Raw genomic sequence first — 18,787 nt, 5'->3', positions numbered from 1 at the left:
ATATTCCATTATCAAAAACATAGTTCTTTTGAAAAGTTCTGAATAGCTTCGAAAACATTGGATTTCTAATATGGTAGAATTGATTAATCCACCAAGGATTAAACTAAATTAGTTCTACTAGAAATTAAATTCAACACAAACTTAAAAAAGCGGTGAATCACTTAATAAATTTGAGACTAGCCGATAATGAACGTTTAAACGTTCAAATTATTCAAATCACGTTGAGGTCCCTCAGTCCGGCCCTTCAGGTTAAACCTTCATAATTGAAGTGTCAGATGGTTGAGAAGTTGCTTATTGCTACCAAGTTCAAGCTCAGGGAAAATTGATGCTCCCGGGAAAGACATGAATTCCAAGTAGTAAAACTCTGCTGTAAAACCTTCATCATCTGCGTGGCAATTCTAAGTCTGTGACATACTGACATTGACATGCTCATGATAGGTTTCTAACGGCGAGAAACCAGAGTAAGATGACATTAAAAGAAGGGATCAATCATGAACCTCACAAGTATCAAAGCCTAAATTACTTTACACCTGGTACTGATTTGAATCAATGCAATTGGGAATCCATTACATTAATTCGAATAAGAGGGGATAAATTTGAATGGTATGCAAATATAGAATTCAAGTAGGCATTAATCAAATAATTACTCACTTATTCACTTCAAATCTCAAATCTCACTTATTACTCGCTTATTTCAAACAAAAGCATCGTTCTGATGATTGTGTTGCACCACGAATATCATGTAGAAGTTCTATCAAAATTGAACACATCCTATCCTGTTATAAATGGAGCCCAATTATTATGGATTATTATTATTATGATTAATTATAATACATTATTATGGAAGATTACTACATTTTCGAAAGAATTAAATTGATTTAAACTACGCAAGCTATTCTCATACATCTGAATTCTGTTCCGTTGTAATTGGGTGCGGCTATTCTACGGTAATCACAACCCTTGTAGTCCACAATTTTTCGTATTTTCACCTCACTGACATTGATTCTCAGATATTTCAGGAACTATGACGTAATAAAAATTTGATAAAAATACGGAGAGTGAGATGCAATTCTCTTCTCATCATCTGTTCCCTTATTTCCTCAGAAATAAGTAATCAGTAATCAGTTATTGATTATTTATAAGTAGTAAATTATTATTTATTTATTACTTATAAATAATCAATCAGTTCTAAGGAGCTGATCGGCTAGCAATCACTCAATCTAGTATCTAAATATCAACGGAATATTATAAGATTAATATAACATTGACCCTTGATGTCACTTACATAAAAATCATGTAAGGAGAGACTCATCTTTTGCCTATCGTCATGTATCCAAAACAAGATGTAAATGCATCAATCTCAAACAAGATCAATGAAACATTGTAGTTCAAAAATTGTATTATACTTCAAACAATTTTCAATGGATATGAAACTTATGAATCGACTTTGTTTCTGAATTGATACTTGCCCATTAGTGGCAGCTGTTTGAACAAGAATCAATAAGTTTCAGGATGAGTTGTTTGAAACTGCTCAAGCTTTTTCCAGAAGGCAGGAGGTAGGAGGCAGAAGGCAGGCATGCGTGAGGTGCTTTAGGCTGGATAGTTGGGGAGATGACTGTGCCACGAAACTTTTACACTGGATGAATGGAGCCTGAACAGGGACTGGGATCCGAGAAGCAGGCACAAGATGCGCTTTTATAACCAGAAGCTTCTAAGTTTGTGTCGACTACAAAGTTTCCTTTATTGTAAACTTGGCAAAGCAGGCAGAACAACATACAAATAAAAACCTTTCTTTTCTTCCGCTAGGTTTGCTGCGTCCTGCGAATCGTGCAAAGGTGAGCTTTGAATATTTATTCTCCAGCCTATTGTCAGACTACAAAATGCAGTCGCTTATTTTCCATGATGTTATTTTGTAGGCTTTTAGGGTTGTGTTGTGTTTCCCTATTCACACATTCTGTTCTCTACCATACACCTGGAAGCCAATTTTCACCGTTTCCCTGTAGCGCTAAAGCCTGTAATGCAATTCTATCTAACGTTATTAGAAACCGTTGTGGTGAGGCTGATAACCGCGTCTGGCTGGACTCTCCTGATAAATTGTGGTCTTTTTGTACTTCTCAGAAGGTCACGAAGAGGTCGCGATCACCCTGAGTTGGAAATAGATGTTTCAACAGCATTTGAGAGTAATGTCCACGGGGTTTATGAGAAAATCCCGATTTTTAAAATACACAGGTAATGCAGTTGAAAGTAATGTCCACGGGGTTTATGAGAAAATACCGTTTTTTAAAATACACAGGTAATGTTGATTGTGGTGAATTTATTCAAGATCGATAGAATGCTGCGATTCAAATGAAAAAATAAATTAATGTAGAAGCCGACAATTGATGTGTATTGTTATTACTGCTCGAAAGTCTAAACTCGCATTCCACATATTAATGTTTCAGTTTTTTCCTTTTCCAATCCAAGAGTTTTTGAACAATGTATCCGTGATACTATTCAACCCATCTGTGAATCTGAAGAGCGGAATCCAACTCACTCATTCATTCATTCACTCACTCGACGTTCATTCATCCACTCACTCACTCACTGGTCAGTTCAACTAAGAATATACTGGACCAAAAACGTTCAAATTCGCTACTTTGGTCCGCTAGAGGTATAATAAGAACACATTTCTAAAAAAAATTCGAATAGAACGCTGAAATCGGCGTTTTCTCAGTTTTTTTTCGCGACTGGCGAAACCTTTTATTGCGAGGGTGTCTTATTTCCAAGGCGACTACTAAATTTGGGATTTCTAGGAGAGGAGAGATGAGTGCTTGGCCTTCAGTGCCCGAGGGCTAGACGGATACAGCAAGCGTCCCACAGTCCTAACCCTTGTAAATTCTATCAAGACCATGAATATCACGAATACCAATACCATGAATAAGCAACAAATTCATGAAATATTATGAATAAGTGAATACGACGAAGAATCTTCTAGATTCATAAATTGACAATCAAGAGTCAGATTGAAATGGAAGAGCGTGGAGCTTGAATTCAGCTATAGCAGGAATGATGAGTTGTGGTAGGTAGGGGGGTGGGTTGAAGAATTTGTCTCCAATTGACTGGTGGCATGAGAAGTGGCCGGGGGCTGTCGACGTTCCAGGGTTTGGGAAATTAATAACCCTCAATACAAGTCTCCTCTCTTCTGTTCTGTGCACCGAAAAGGATTTTCTCCCCTACTCTCAGGATGATGATAACTCCCCCCAGCACAGACCTACCTCTTTCTTCTCTCATCTCGCCGGATCAACCCTTACCCCAACGATATTCTTCCTCCCATACTTCCACATACCGAATTTCCCGATTCAGTATGTCCGGCACAAGATTTTCCGATAAGGGCTTTCGGGACCGGCACCGGCTTTTCTTTTGCAAGCACTTGTCAAAGGAAGCTGTCATCAAGGGCCCTGACTATAAAGCTCCCCAAGATAGTGAGTTTGCCTGTCATTCTGCCTTCTAGCTATCTTTCATATCGAATGGGAACCTCTCAAGGATAGGGTTGGAAGTTATTATAAATTGCACCTCAGAATCTTCTTGAGATCTTCTTATCTTCTCAGAATCTAGTCATGTCTCAAGAAGATAATTATGAAAAAATAGAATCAAACGAACTACCAAATGCTTGATCCTCCAGAAAAAAACCATAACCCATCATTATAAATCAAGACTAGTTCTTTTTAGTTATCAGTGAATGTCCCTAGGCATGAATTTCAACAAAATATGTATCAAGTTCCAGGTGAATATATTGTGATGTTTATTAATTTATCTTTTCATTTGAGGATACAATTACAGTTCATATTATAAATATGATTGGGATTGAAGAACAGGCTTGGCCCAAAACTATCAAATTTTGATAACATGACCAAAAACAAATAGATTATGATTTTACTGTTGAAAGTTCAAGTTCAATTTTTGTCCAAAAATATGTATATATTATGATCTATAATGATGATAATATCATAGTGAGATAATTTACAGAATTCTCATGAACAGGTTTCTGCAACTAGTGGCATTTTTGCGAAAATTTATTGGTGGTGGGGGATTGATACTGATGGATTTCTACTGGATGCAGGAGTTTCTCAAATCATTATTCAAAGCACTCTGACAAATATTTGACAAAGAATAGGTCTGAAAGAGTAGATATGAAAAAGTTATTATTTTGAATCTGAGGCAAAAAATACATCCCTCTCCCTGGATACAAAGGTAGGTAACAAAACCACACTGATCAATGTAATTTTCTGATCCTAGGATTTTTCATTCAAGGACAATTCAATAAGAACGTTCACATTATTTTTCTAATCGATATAAATCACCCAAAAATGGGAAACCCATTCCATCTCTAAGTACAATGCTCTGATTGGATACTCTTGCAGGAAAGACGTTTGATAGACGCTTTTCCATCACCGTCTTGTTTGTTGATGAAGCTCTATAGATTTTAGAAAGGGAAGGAAAAGATGCTTATCTTTGAGCTCAGCCAGTTCATTTGCAAAATAAAAGCGCCAAAATATTTCATCTTCCTTCCTTTGCTTATTGGGATTTCGAGATTCATGCAGCCAGTGAAAATCAACGAAAACTTGATTAACAGTATATAAAATAATCTTTCCGAATCTATTCTACTATGAAGCAGGCTAAGCATCACATTATATTCAAGTTAGAGGGAAGATTACAATATCTTGAAAACTGTATATTTCAGGGAAAATATTCTCTTGAATGAGCTTCTCATTATCTATTTGAATGGAATTGTATAAATTGTTACTCACTCAGATATGCATAATGATTTCAAGTAGTATCCGCACGAGAAAACACCTGTAAAAAGAGAAAAGAAATGGACTCAGGATTTCTCAATTATAAGAAGCTTGAAAATATCATGTGTATAACTTTTCACCATAACCACCTCTAATATATTAGAGGTATTAGAGGTGGCTATGCTTTTCACACGTAGTGGCAATAAATTTATTTCTTTAGGAAAAGACTCAGTATTGCTCAATTTAAAACTTGAGAGAATCATTTGCATAGCTTTTCACACGTGGTATGTAGTGGCAATCAATTCATGGATCCAAAGTTGAAGTAAGTTTGGCAAGTTGGTAAAGACATTTGTAATACGTCACAATTTCCCAGTACTGAGGTTGGATGGGTGAATGGCAGACAATGGCTGAAAGTAATCTTATCTGCTTCATTATCATTGACCCGTTGGTTCGGACTTCACCTAGAATTTTTGTTTCATTCATCTGTCATCCTCACTCATCCCTTTCATCACCCACTAGCACAAGTCAGAGGATAATGCGAGCATCATTCTCATCAAGATGATATTCTGTTTTCGTTCGCACAATACAGCGTACAATCATTACCTATTCACTATCCATTAAGTTTAGTTTAATTCAATTTTTGTCACATAAAGCTTTACTAGTAGTTCTGTGAACAGTAGACCTCAGTAAGTTACATTGACATGTTTTTATTTTTTCTCAAAAATTAATAAATAATTTATCAATTTATAATGTATAGAAAAAATCCCAAATAAACATAGAGCTTTCTGTCCTATCGTACCGTGACTTGTCGTCCCGGAATGTGAGTGTGAGCGCTGTTATCAGGTCTGGCTGCAACTGTCTACAACGTTGATGGAAAGATACATTTTCAAGATGATCGACGTTTTTGAACGGGTAGTATTATAGTCAACTGTATACTAACGTTGATGGGGAGATACATTTTCATGATGTTCGATGTTTTTGAACGGGTAGTATTATAGTCCACTAGACAGCTGATTTATGATGAATAATTCTAAAGTCTGATTTTTACGGTAATATTGGCGTTCAAAGGAGACTCCTTTCCCTTTTGTATTATCCTTAAAATGCAACATTTCAAAAAACCGTAAGTATACGTCAACGCAAAACTCAAAAAGGAACATACCTGTCAAATTTCATGAAAATCTATTGCTGCGTTTCGCTGTAAATAAGGAACATAAAAACATAAATATAAACATAAAGAAAAATGCAAAACCGTCGACTTGAATCTAAGCCCTCTCTTCACTCGGCCAATAATCGAGCAGAGTTCGCACAGCATGTGACACATTATGATTAGTTCAATGTAAAAATAATAATAATAAGTATCTTATGAGCATGGAGTATAACACTATACAAGTATTGAGAATATTTGTAGTTTCTAGGTCCTCGAAACTTGTTTTCAAGTGTGAGGGCTTAGGGTGAAGAAGGATTTATGAAATATGAAATATAAGAGAAATCTGTATCGAGAATTTTCCAAGTCCTCATTTTTGGATTGGAGGATAAAAACCTTCAGCAGCCAATTTAACACATGACTTTGCAAGAGAAAACACACGCCTTTGATGTCTCCACTGACGTCACCCAATTACCGCGCTGCATCAGAGAATATTGTTGCAGTGTTTCAGTGAAGAGTGTAGAGTGTAGATGGGATCGCTGAATAATTCATGTGCCGGAACAAGAGTCATTGATTTGGCTCGCTTTGAACTTGCCAGTGCCAGATCATCGCTGGCAGCAAAGGATAGAAAATTGGCCATCACATACGGAGGATTGAGGCATCACGTAGGCTTTGCACCATCCACGTTGAATAGGCCTAATGCGATCTCTCATGTCAAAGCAGAACCCAGAACAAGGTATTAGATGGTTGAGGTTGCCTTCTTTGGTACATTCGAGAAAATCTCACCGATGGGACTGGCTGAGTTGAAAGGTGGTACGAAAATCGGGGTTGGAGGATACTCTACTTGGTTTCCTTATACTACTCATTCATCCTAGAAAATCCGATCTATAGTTTAGAGTACAATCATAGCTTGTTTGATCTATGGGAAACTAGCACTTTGTAGCCAAGTTTCAAGCCCAGTTGATATTACTCAAATATATTCATGAATCTTGTTATCAATTCGGATATTAATCTTTCTAAATTAAAAATTAATTGTTTCAAGTGTTTGTGTTTTGTTTCAATGTGGAAATTAGTGAAAATTGGAAAGTCGCACATAGCCTTTATTTGGAAAATTTATTTTATGAAATTGGGACGAAAAGAAGTTTTGGACTGTAGTCTGTTTGTTTGTCCTTAAGTTGATTGTAAATGATAAATAAATAAACTTAGTTGGAGAGAAAACAAGCACAAAATTTCAGTCTCATTTGCAAATACAAGATCATTGGTGGCAATGACTCCAAGAGAAGAATCATCATTATCATTTAATACGAGTAGGTAACCCGTGCTCCAGGTTGATAACTTTACCCACTAAAATCTTGAAGAATTGCAAATAGGCCTATAACCATCCTCGGTAATTTAGGAATCCATATGCAAAATTCCAAGTTAATCAGTTCAGTAGTTCAGACTTGATGATGCGTCAAACCTAATTTTCCTATCCCGTAAGCCATTTTCCATTTCTATAAGCCACTTCTTTACTTTATTATAGTATAGGCTATAAAATAGTGTGTAAAAAGTTATCATTTTTACATAACCTCTAGACTGAGTATTCCAAATTAAGGTTTAAAGCCGTTTTGGACGAAGCCTGTTGTTTTTAACTGGATTGTATTTGTTTATGATTAAATAATTAAAAAAATAAGTAGGCTAGATTATGAATATGAACCCGGATATTATCAGAGCTTCAGCCTATCCATAGCAGCAACAAGATCACTCGGAGCTTAATGACTTGTGAAGTGTTATTCTTATGCTTGAATGATGAATTATATAGATACGATTTGAATATTATTATTAATACGGTAGAGAAACCTGGAAATGGTGTGCCTTTCATTATCAACCTGCTGTATTCTATTTTAGGTCGATTCAAGTATTGCAGAACAATCAATACAACCGATTCAACCACAAATCAACGTGACGTCCTTTTGACCTAGAAAGGTTTTCCAAATGAAACATTTTGCAATACTAACAAACCAAATAACGAAGAGTAATGATAGTGAAGACCAACTATACGATTGAATCAAGGATTCAATTCAAATAATTTATTTTACTTGTACATTTCGATCTTAATTCTGATGATCAGTTGATATAAATTCATCATTAATTATTGATAAGTCCTAATATCTCATTCCCTAGTTTTGGTAGTAAATCCTAAACTGTAAGATCAAAAAGTATCGACATATTATCAAATGAATGAATGAATAAATCTAAAAATTTCTAATTTGACAATAGGAGTAATTTCCTGTATAAGTATTCAAATTATGTAAAACACAAATTCAACCGACGAATGTAATGAATTTTATATTTTTTCAACCCTTGCCCAGGATGATTCTTTGTAAATTAACAAAATGAGAAACGTTCACTCAACAATCATTGTAAAATGATATCACTACTCATCTATGGCATCAGGTGAAGCTCATACTTATCTCATACATCATTAATGAGAGACATTGTAACCGTAAATAGCCATCAAGTGGATTTATTGGGCCTTCGATTACAGTAATTAGCCCCAGGCATTGCAATAATGGACGTGTGTATGGGCATTGGGCATAACCTATAATTATCATAGGATACTTTGGGCCCAACCGGTAAATGCCAGGCTTTGCTCGTATTTCAGCATCAATGCAGAATTGATGGGGGCAGAGTATGCAACACGCAACGTAGTTCACGCTAAAACCACAGAAGAGATTAGTCGTCTTGTATTACGGAATAAAATACCACTTGTAGCTAATGAATTACTGGAATTATATTATAGCCTACTATCGAATGTCACGTTTATTGTATGTCATCGTCTCAACCTTCACACTGTTATGATATTTTATAACAATATTCAACTAGACGGTTTGGCAATTTTCAATCAATACCTAATTGAGATATTGTCAGTACGAACTTGTAGAATTGAAAAGCTGGTAAAAGTTAGAGAGTTAGAATTATGGAAAGGCTACATATGTAGCACAGCTATATAGCTCTGCTACGAGTAGCAATTCTATGCCCCCCCCCCCCTAGGCCCGATACCCCATGACTTATATAGGCTACAATGACTCAACTATCTTAATATACCAATGAACCAAAATACAAATATAATTAATAAATTCCAAATTTTCACAATTTATTCAGAGTTTGAAATCTTGAGTGTTGTCCCAGTTCACTCATTTATACTCAACAAACCGATTGGTGTCGTGGTCACGCTGATGAGGTAGCTAACATGAGTTAGCTCCATGTGCCTTTTACGCCCGTTGTAAGGGTGACCAATTTAAGAGCCGACCTCCTCTAAATACAACTTATGAGTTTGAAAATCGCTTTCCAGTGGTTCGAAACCCACCTTAAGCTGTGGGTCCACTCCTCCCTCTTGCACGAGCCTAGAGATGATGTGGGCATTATCCAAAGTTCAACTTATATTTCCAACCTTTCATGCTCTCAAACATCGAACTCTAAAAATTATCATATAACCTGACCCAAGTTGATGGTAATAAAATTCATTAATATTTTTATTCGTTGCTATTGTTCGATTCTATTTTCAATATCACTTCCCGAATTGGAGAAATTGTTTGAGTTGGCAATGTCAATATTGATTAGAATCAAGGCACTTCGAATAACTGATACATTTGTGAAAATGTTTTTTCTGTGTCGCCGAAAATGACGAACGACATCCACTTTCTATTTGATGTTTGTCGTGATTATGGTAAAGTGGGGTGAAAAATGGACAGGCCGCATTTTTTCACTGGAGTCAACTCACAGCACACTCACCCCACTCACAAAAAATGGCTTCATTTTTGATGGCCTGCCGGAGATTTATATCGTTTGTCACATTTATGTGACGTGCATTTATACATAATTCATTTTAGAGCACAAAGCTTAAGCTCCAACACCACCCTTTCCTGTACTGCATCAGTACTCAAACTCCCACATTCTCCATATTATACGGAGGTATGTTTTCAATCCGGAACACAGCAGCACGGCTCTCTCCTCGTTTACATCTCGCTCCATATGCCAAGCATCGCACTTGAATGATAGCTACAGCTTACTACGAAAAAGCCTATTAGACGTGGTGGACGACTGAATATGACACATACAAATAGACGTTATTTCGGTTTAATACGATTATCAGAGACATAGGCTCTGATCTTGATAAACCAGTAGAAAAACAAAACGTTCGATCTTGCCTCTAGATAATACATTAAAATAAAATCGAATATAGTTTGTGATTGCTCCGAAACTATTACCATTGTTGAATGCCTGAGTGCTGATTCCATAATTCAACCAAATATTAGTTTCTTATTAAACGAAAATCCCAATTAAATGCTGTAAATCACCCCGAGGACTTCTGCTACTGCAAATATCCGTTACAACAGGGATTTCCGTTTAATAATAATTATTCACTAATTAGCATTTGAACAAATCAAACTTTCAATTTATTTCAATCTGTAGATTAGTTTCATTGAAAAAATGTATTGGAGGTCTAAAAGTTGAAAAGTTCAAAATTCATAGACATTTGAAGTCGCAATGTCCTCTTATCGCTGAAATATAGTATCGCTACATTGTATAGTACTCATGTTGGTTGGTTGACTACTTGAGAAGCCATCATCTTACACCATCATCGACCTCGCACGAGTTGGACATCAACCTCGGAAAAAATCTGAGTGTTGGCAATAATTTCTTATTTTGTAATTGAATTTTCTGTAATCTGTAACTCCTTTAGAATTTGTGAAATGGAATTGGTTGAGTTTTCAAGTGTACACTCTAGTTATTCAAACTTGAGAGCGTAAGAAGCTGGTGGAAACTAAATTTGATCAATAACCTTGCAAATGAATGGATGAACCTTCATTGCTTCTCCTGGACGGCGCATCAGATAAGCTGTCATATGCAAGTTATGCTATTATTAAACCTGTCTGGATTATTCCGCAGAAGATACAGGTACGTGGAGGACGGATCAATAAAATGCGCAGAAAATACATGGAGTATTGAATAATAATCGACTGTCAATCTCCTCATACTGTGCCCTAGGTTATTTCCTATCCACAGAAATGTTAAAAATGGAATACTTGTCTACCCTTGCACTGCATCTGACATTTTCCAACTATTCAACATTTTCTGACATATTCCAAACGTCAATATCTGCGGAGTCACTTGGAATAGATTTTTTATTTATCCTCTTTATATGTATATTATGCGAGAATAAGAATACTGAAATTTATTGTGTCAACGAAGAAAGCTTGATATGAATTACTAAAGAGAAAAACCGTCTTACTTCTTTGCTAGAATATAGTACCCTTGGTATGGAAATGAGATATATAATATATTACTTATTATAGGAATCTAACGTTGGACATGAACTGATCATAACAACCCTATGTAGATTGACATGAATAATTAACAAGAATTTTATTATGGAACGAAGATTCAATTATGTTAAAGGTATCCTGCATAATGAGCTCTTGATAGTGATAGTGATTCAATGGAACCTGCAACAGGAGAGCAGGAGAAAAATGATTTCCTATCATTAAATGAGGCAACAGGAATTATGCCCACTAATTTCCATTGCATGGAATCACGAGTAGACTGCTTGAGTTTTCCGGAACTGGTCGTAAATCTAACAAGCAATGAAAACAAGAGAAAAAAGCGTTAATAAGTGAGCACAATGTTCAGGAATGTCCAGAAGGGTGTTGAAAGAGTGAAACGTGAATGGGAGAGAACACGAAATGGAGGGAAACGACATAAAAATAATGGCTGTGAAGAAGAGGAGGGGCAGGAAGAAAGGAGGAAGAAGAGAAAAAGAAAAGGGTGTAAACGTGTAGACCGCCGCATCAAGATTTCTCAGTTGAGAGAGTATATCTGTATAATGTGTTTGGATATACTGTATATATATATATATAGAGGTGGGTGGAAATTTCTTTGCTCCCCCAGGCCCGTTTCCCAAGGCACGCACCTCAATTCAGGGGAGGGGCAAGGGGGCGAGTCGGAGGGATTGATTTATTAACTGGGAAAAACAGATGCGATGCGGGGAAGAAAAGCCCTTATTTGACAAGCAGATAGATTGATCTGATAGAATACATAATTCCGAGCGAGCTCGTTTATTCTCGCCGCGTTTGCATTCCTTGAGACACTTCCTACTATTGACCGTGACTGGGAACTACAGTGAATTTCTGGAATGATAGATATCTTCTTGCAGGCTGCAGGAGTGGGGAGTCATTCCTCGATATTTCATTGTATCCAATAACGCAACGACACAGTCAATTACCATGAGTATATTATTCAACATTGTGATATAAGTTAGCTCAGTGAAATAATAATTATCCTGGTACAGGATTGCTCAGTATTGCATTGATGAGAAGCTGATTTCATTGAAAGTGAAATTTATTTATTCACCTTCAGACGAATAAGCAGATTCACAAAGTGAGTTGTGAACTGTGCAATACGAATGTTTTTTTATGAAAAAAACTCCTTCTTCTTTTTGGTGAATTCAGTGAAAGCTCGGTACGAGATTTACTAAAATTAAACCCTGAAACTTCACATCATATTCATCCATTAAAATTTCCGGCAATTCGAATGTTTTGAAACTGCTCAAAAGCTCCTTCATTTTTTGGGAGTTCAGTAAAATTTCAGGACGAGATTTACTGAACTGAATCCCTGGAAGTTCAAGCTATATTTTTATTCATCCATTAGCATTTCCTGCGTTCATATTACTTAATTCTTCGAAATGCTATGCAGTTTCGCAGGATCATTTTAACAAGATGCCAAATCTCATTCCACGCAGCCACCAGCAACGAAAAGCCACTGAATTTTCAAACCAATAATACACTATTATTCTGAATAAAACATGAAGAACAAGAAATTGGATTCTCACGAATTTGTATTATTATTCCCCTTCAAACTTCACAATGTTTATACATTCATAAATTTATTTATACATTGATACATACAATATCATTCTCCAATAATATCTATAGAATATTATGGAACTATGCAATAGTATGGAAAAGAGAAACAGGCTTTAGAATCAAACATCTTCATTTTCAGAATTTAATTGATTCAACTTCCCAAAGTAAGATTATTCCCAAGGATGAACATTACAATCCCTATCACTTTCCAGAAAATAAACTCGAATTAATTGAACTTCAAATTCTGATTTGAATAATCCATAATTATTGTGTCCCATATTTATAACTAATCTTTCATGAATCAGAGGACTGTGTGTGACATGTCCGTTGCCAAATGAGTCATAAAACTTCAGCAAACGTCTGTTATAATCATAAAGAATGTACTTATTTGAAGATGTGCCTATTGTATGAATCAATTGTATGTAATTTGGGTTCATAGAGTATGTTGATGGAGAGTGGATAAACCCCGATTCCACTGTGTGCACTCTAATGTTTGGCATCTGGGGAAGCGTAGCTTTTCACAATTAAACCAAGGAATCTAGAATATTTGATGTCTATTCTAGATTCCTGACTTATGTATTCTAGAATACTTTATATGTCGAGATTCCTCGAGTTGAACTAAACGCAATGCGGCCGATTTCGGTTTTATGGTGGGAGGGGTCGAAACGGTGAATAATTACTACAAATTTGACCCGTCGAAGGTTACTATGTGAAGTACTCTCGAAGCTACTATGGAGAAATACGGGCTTAAAGTGAGAGAACGCTTTGCTTGCAGCTTGGACAGAGTGAGGAAGGCAAAAGAGCCATAAAAGCGGCAGACGAGAGATAAGAGGAGCTGCTGGGCCTGAACTGAAGAGGGTGCTGCTGCCTCCAGAATATACACACTCTTCGCGTGCTATCTACTTCTCTGCAGTAACATCGGAATTCATTACCTTTCTGTGATTCTGGAGAATATTTTAAGGAGTCGCTCTCCACGTGCGAGGCGGCTTCGAATAATACTGAGATTCTAGCGGCAATGCGTTCAAATTAAGCACGCCGCCACCCATAAACCCAGCCAGCACACTTCACTTCATTTTGTGCTCATGAGAAGTAGCATATGGTTTTCTAATCTCAACACGCCTCCGACTGAGTTAAGTAGGTTTTCAATGTTCATTATGCTGCCGCGTTTTCTCCAACAATGTAACGCAAGCTCAAACAATGGGGATCGCTTTAGAATTTCGGCTCTTACATTATATTCCTCTATTGTCTGAGATCACTGGTTAATTCGTTGAAAACAACTATTTAATTGAGGGTTGTTTGAATTGGGTGGAATTGATATTCATTATCATAGAGTGGTGGTGGTGGTCCATTCAGGTGTAAGATCGTTTCATGGTACAATCAAATGCCAGGTTTGGCCAAAATAATATTCTTGTACCTTGTACCTCTAAGGCTGGATTGCACAAAAGCCGTTTAAATTTCAACCATGATTAATTTCACGAGAACCAATAAGAGAAAAAAGACGGCTTCTCTGATTGGTTCTCGTGTAATTAATCCGGCTTTTTAACCGGCTTTTGTGCAAGCGGCACTTGGAGAATCCTGAATCTTCAAACTCAAGAGAATAGAAAATAATCTTCTGATAGTTTTTAGTGTTAATGTTTTCTTCTCAATCACATAGACTTTCCTCTCTTCAATTCTCTGCTATCACATAGAAACTTTGTTGAATGGAATAAGCCGTTAAAAACTGAACACAACAGCTTCTTACATATTTGAGTTCATTTTAAAATTTTTGAGAATACAAACTACACAATGAGTGTGAAGGTTGATTTGAGTTCACTAATTATGATCATTTTTCATTCAGAGAGAGTGTATTACAAGAACCTTAAATTCCAAATCACCACCGAATACTCATAAGGAATCATCATAATGAGTGGATTCATAAATTGAATTTTCAATTACCATAGCGAATTGATATTCAAACCTCATTAAAAGGATTTTGATAGGAATATCGCTGATGAGTCTAGACTCATACTCATTATAACATTGTAGCCAATTGATGAATTCTGGTGAGAGCAATAATTTCACATATCCATCACAAAATAAGCTCATTAACGTGAGTCTGAATGAGGGTGTTATTTCATTGAAACAGAGTAGATTGTTGAGTTCAAGCTCGAAGTTGATATAGGTTTCAATATTATTATTGCTTTCGTCGGTGAATGCTCACACACAAATAATTAGCTGGGTGGGGGTGTTAATGAAAAGATTGGAGTTGCGTCAATGTGATCAAATCACTGCTGTCGCAGATCACAAAGGACAGCAGTGTTATTTGAAATTCCACACTTCAATTCAGGTAGCACACATTCAATCTCAGCCTATATGAACATATATGTATTACTACGTTCGATGTACTGTATTGTTACAGTTGAGTCCGCGAATGTTACATTCGAATTCCATCCAATTTGCGGTGTTATATACGGAAGCGAGTGGGATTCCATTTCAACGTATGCATTGTTACGTTGATGCTCTCACACTATAGGCGTGCTGGGGTATTTCTGGAAAGGATGTAACACCAGCGTAGCACTGAAGTTCAAGTTAACAAGATGGCAGAGGAAGACGCAGAGTAATTGGGAATAACTTCCAAATACGATGGAACACTAAATGAAGTGAGGGAATAATCAATTTTTTGCTACAAAACGAAGTTCGACAGAGTATGTTTGTTATTAACAATAATAGCACAAATGGTGGTATAATGGTATATCAAATGGTGATAGGAAGCATAATGCTGATTAATGATAATAAATATAATGTTGGGAAACTACAAATTAGAGAATGAAAAAAAAATTATTGTATTTTTTGTTGATAGAATAAAGTAATCTTCTCCCTGCTAACCATCTATTTTATCTCTTCTGATATAATTCCTACGGGTGAATCAATCACGTAAGGAAGATATTCTTTCAATTTCGATGTCTGGTTTCTAGGAGACTTATCGATTATTATAATAGACCATAAAACCTATAGTTAAATTATAGATTTGATGGTTTCATTACGAGAGTCCTGAAAACTGAGCCTGAGACTTTAAAAAACTGATATTTATTTAAGATTGTCACTTTGAAAATTGAAGCTTTATAACAATTTTGAAATTGACACCTTGGAAATCTAGTTATGAAAGAAGATATCCCCGAAAGCCCCCTCCTTATAAAATTAAAGCATGCTCCTGCTCGAATTGAAACGAGTTGGAATAATATTTATTTGAGATTGTCACTTTGAAAATTGAAGCTTCATATCAATTTTGGAATTATTGACTTTCGAAATCTGGTAGTAAAAGAAGATATCCCTGACAGCCTCCTCCTTGCTACTGCCCGAATTGAAGCTAGCTGCTATAACAATTGCCCGTAAGTATTGTTACACACATGTTACGTTGAACGTACGGCGACGTTACAGGATGGGGCACTCAGTGACAAGCTGATTTTGTTAGCTTTGTGGCATGCGGTGTGGGCGAGGGGAGCGAGCGTGCATTGGCGTTGGCGTGTGTGTCAGCAACTCGTCGACTGGGGAATTCGCTTGACATGCCTGCATGACTGACTGCCGATGAGAGCTGGCATTCTATTGTGTGCATCTCAAACACACATCCGCGCAAATAGGATAGCTCATGTATGCGATACATCTGAATGGTATTGGGAAATGCATCAGCGCCAAGATACAATTCCAACTATTCCTCACACATTGCTGGTTTCCTATTCTAGGTTACTAAATCCATCTGCAGTGATGTAAGTTTTGAATGAAAAAGACTGACAAATTGTCAAAAAACCACTGATTTATTGATAATTATAAAGACCGGATTCCGGAAACCGGTCTTTCTAATTATCAATAAATCAGTGTTTTTTTGACAATTTTTCAGTCTTTTTCATTCAATATGAATAATTACCACAATATCAACTTCTCAACTACACAAAAACTGATGTAAGTTTGTCGAGATTGTACAAATCTTTAAAATTGATAGCAAAGTGGTACAATTTCTTGAATATATTGCCGGTTTTTAAATCTTGTTTACTGAATTCCTAATGCAGAGTGATGTAGTTTGGTTGAAATCGAATGCATTTTCAAAATTGAAGTGGTGCACTTTCTGACATGATGTATTGTTTGATGAAGAGATAAAACGCTATACGGAATCATCTACAATTGCTCAGGGAGTTAAAAATGGAGGACGTTTGCGATCATATTGAAATGTAAAAAAAAAATTAAAAATCTTGAAGTACCCTTTATTTTTTAAAAAAAACTTTAAAATATTTCAACAACTAGTTTCGACCCTAACTTAGATCATTTTCAAGTTGAAATGTAAAAAAATAAACAAGTGTTTTTTTTATGAAATGGAGTACCATTGATTTTTTCATTATTGTAAAAGAGAGGGAATCATAAATCATCAAATTGATACCACCGATTTTTGGGTAGCATTGAGCGAACAGGTTATTATGGCGGCTTCCAGTATATATTTTACTAAGAGAATCCATTCATTTTTCATGTCAACACTAAACGATTCTCTCAATGTGTTTAGCGAAAATTTGTTTAAATAACATATAAGCCTATTCAAATTCCATTCCGGTGGAACCTAAGACGACCAGAAAATCAGAGAGTCAGTAATAAAATATGGAGAATGAGGATCTGTAGTTATTGATTGCTTTAAATTTGAGTATAAATACTTGAAAACTGTACCATTGAGTTGTTAAGAAGTTGCACAGCTCGAGAAACATCTGACATTAGTGGAGCACACTTGTCAGTGACATTCGTCTCCGTCTAATAATCGCGGCCCTAAAATTTTCCACGGAAATCGTGCTCTTTGAACCGGCAAAACGTTAATGTCGAGTGCCCTGGCAGTTGAAGGCTCTTATTATTGCAGTGGCAAGCGCTTCGTGAAGGAGGAGGCCCACTGCTCGCTAACTCGGCGGGGATGGGAAATAATAATCGTTGCAGCTCGGTGAATAACACCAGTTATATTTCAAAGCGTAGCGCGCCGTAGTCCAAAAGTAGACGAGGGGCCGAAAGTGGTTTCTGAGGAGCCTGCAATGTCCCCTAAGTATTTCATTTTACTCCGCTCACGAACCCAATTACGTCGCCCGTCAGCGCACGCCAGCGTAAACGCGAGTGCGTGTGTGCCTATGTGCATCTATCTACCTTTCTCTGCAGAATTTTCACGTCTCAAATGCAACCCTTTGCCGCCATCAAATCATACGTCTCTCCCGAACCACCAAAACTCAGCACGATGTGAATACTGATAAGTTCTGATAAGATTCGTAAAAATATAATTTGATCATAGCTGATGATGGAACTTATCCCAATTAATAATTTATTGATCATAGACCAATATTCCACAATTTATTCTAGCATGGGCCTTCTAAGAATCAAAATAATAGACACTGACAAAACTGATTCGATCTCAAGACTACGTGGAGCCTGTGAGTACTTTGAATTCTAATATAAATTTGATGTAAACTCATCTATAGTGAGGTCCCAATTATAATGGCAGTGTTTGAATAGCAATGATATTGCTATCCTTGTCTATCATTCAACAAAGCGAAAAGAGCTATCTTTCTCGCTTTGCCAGATCGTCTTTTAACAATGCAGAATTTAATAGATAACAAGATATTTCATCTTTATTATGGAAATTCATTATGGAATTATTGAAAAATATAATTTCTTGCTTAAAATGAAATATAATTCATTATTTTTAACGAGAATGAACAGTTGATATTTCATCAATAAACCTGTATCAGCTACCTGTACCGTCTATAGAAGGCATTGACGAGAAAGAGGATCGGCAACGTTGTTCTACTATCTTTCTCCACTGCCATTATAACTATATAATGTAGTTTATCTCTGGTTATAATGTAGTCTAGATTTAGTTATTGGTCAATTGATCAATCAATCACTTTCCATCAGAGAATTACACAAATAGTTTGTTTGAATTCTTTGAATCTAAATAAGACTTATAATGG

The 18,787-nt window shown here is 36.2% G+C and overlaps 1 protein-coding gene across 3 annotated transcripts in view; it reads right to left on the bottom strand.

The window, feature by feature from the left end:
* LOC111052343 (putative uncharacterized protein DDB_G0277255) overlaps positions 1 to 18,787 on the bottom strand; it is a 148,349-nt gene that overhangs the window by 56,004 nt on the left and 73,558 nt on the right. For 2 of the 3 annotated variants that reach the window (XM_039430249.1, XM_039430257.1), the window contains exon 2: positions 4,788 to 4,833. The exons of the other annotated variant lie outside the window; for it this stretch is intronic. The gene's annotated coding sequence lies outside the window, so the exon portion shown is untranslated. The remainder of the gene's footprint in view (positions 1 to 4,787; positions 4,834 to 18,787) is intronic. 3 annotated transcript variants of the gene reach the window in all.

Source organism: Nilaparvata lugens, chromosome 1 (genome assembly GCF_014356525.2).
Source record: "Nilaparvata lugens isolate BPH chromosome 1, ASM1435652v1, whole genome shotgun sequence".
NCBI classification, from domain to species: domain Eukaryota; kingdom Metazoa; phylum Arthropoda; class Insecta; order Hemiptera; family Delphacidae; genus Nilaparvata; species Nilaparvata lugens.
The sequence above is the reverse complement of the archived record's forward strand: the minus strand, read 5'-3'. Positions and strand labels throughout refer to the sequence as shown.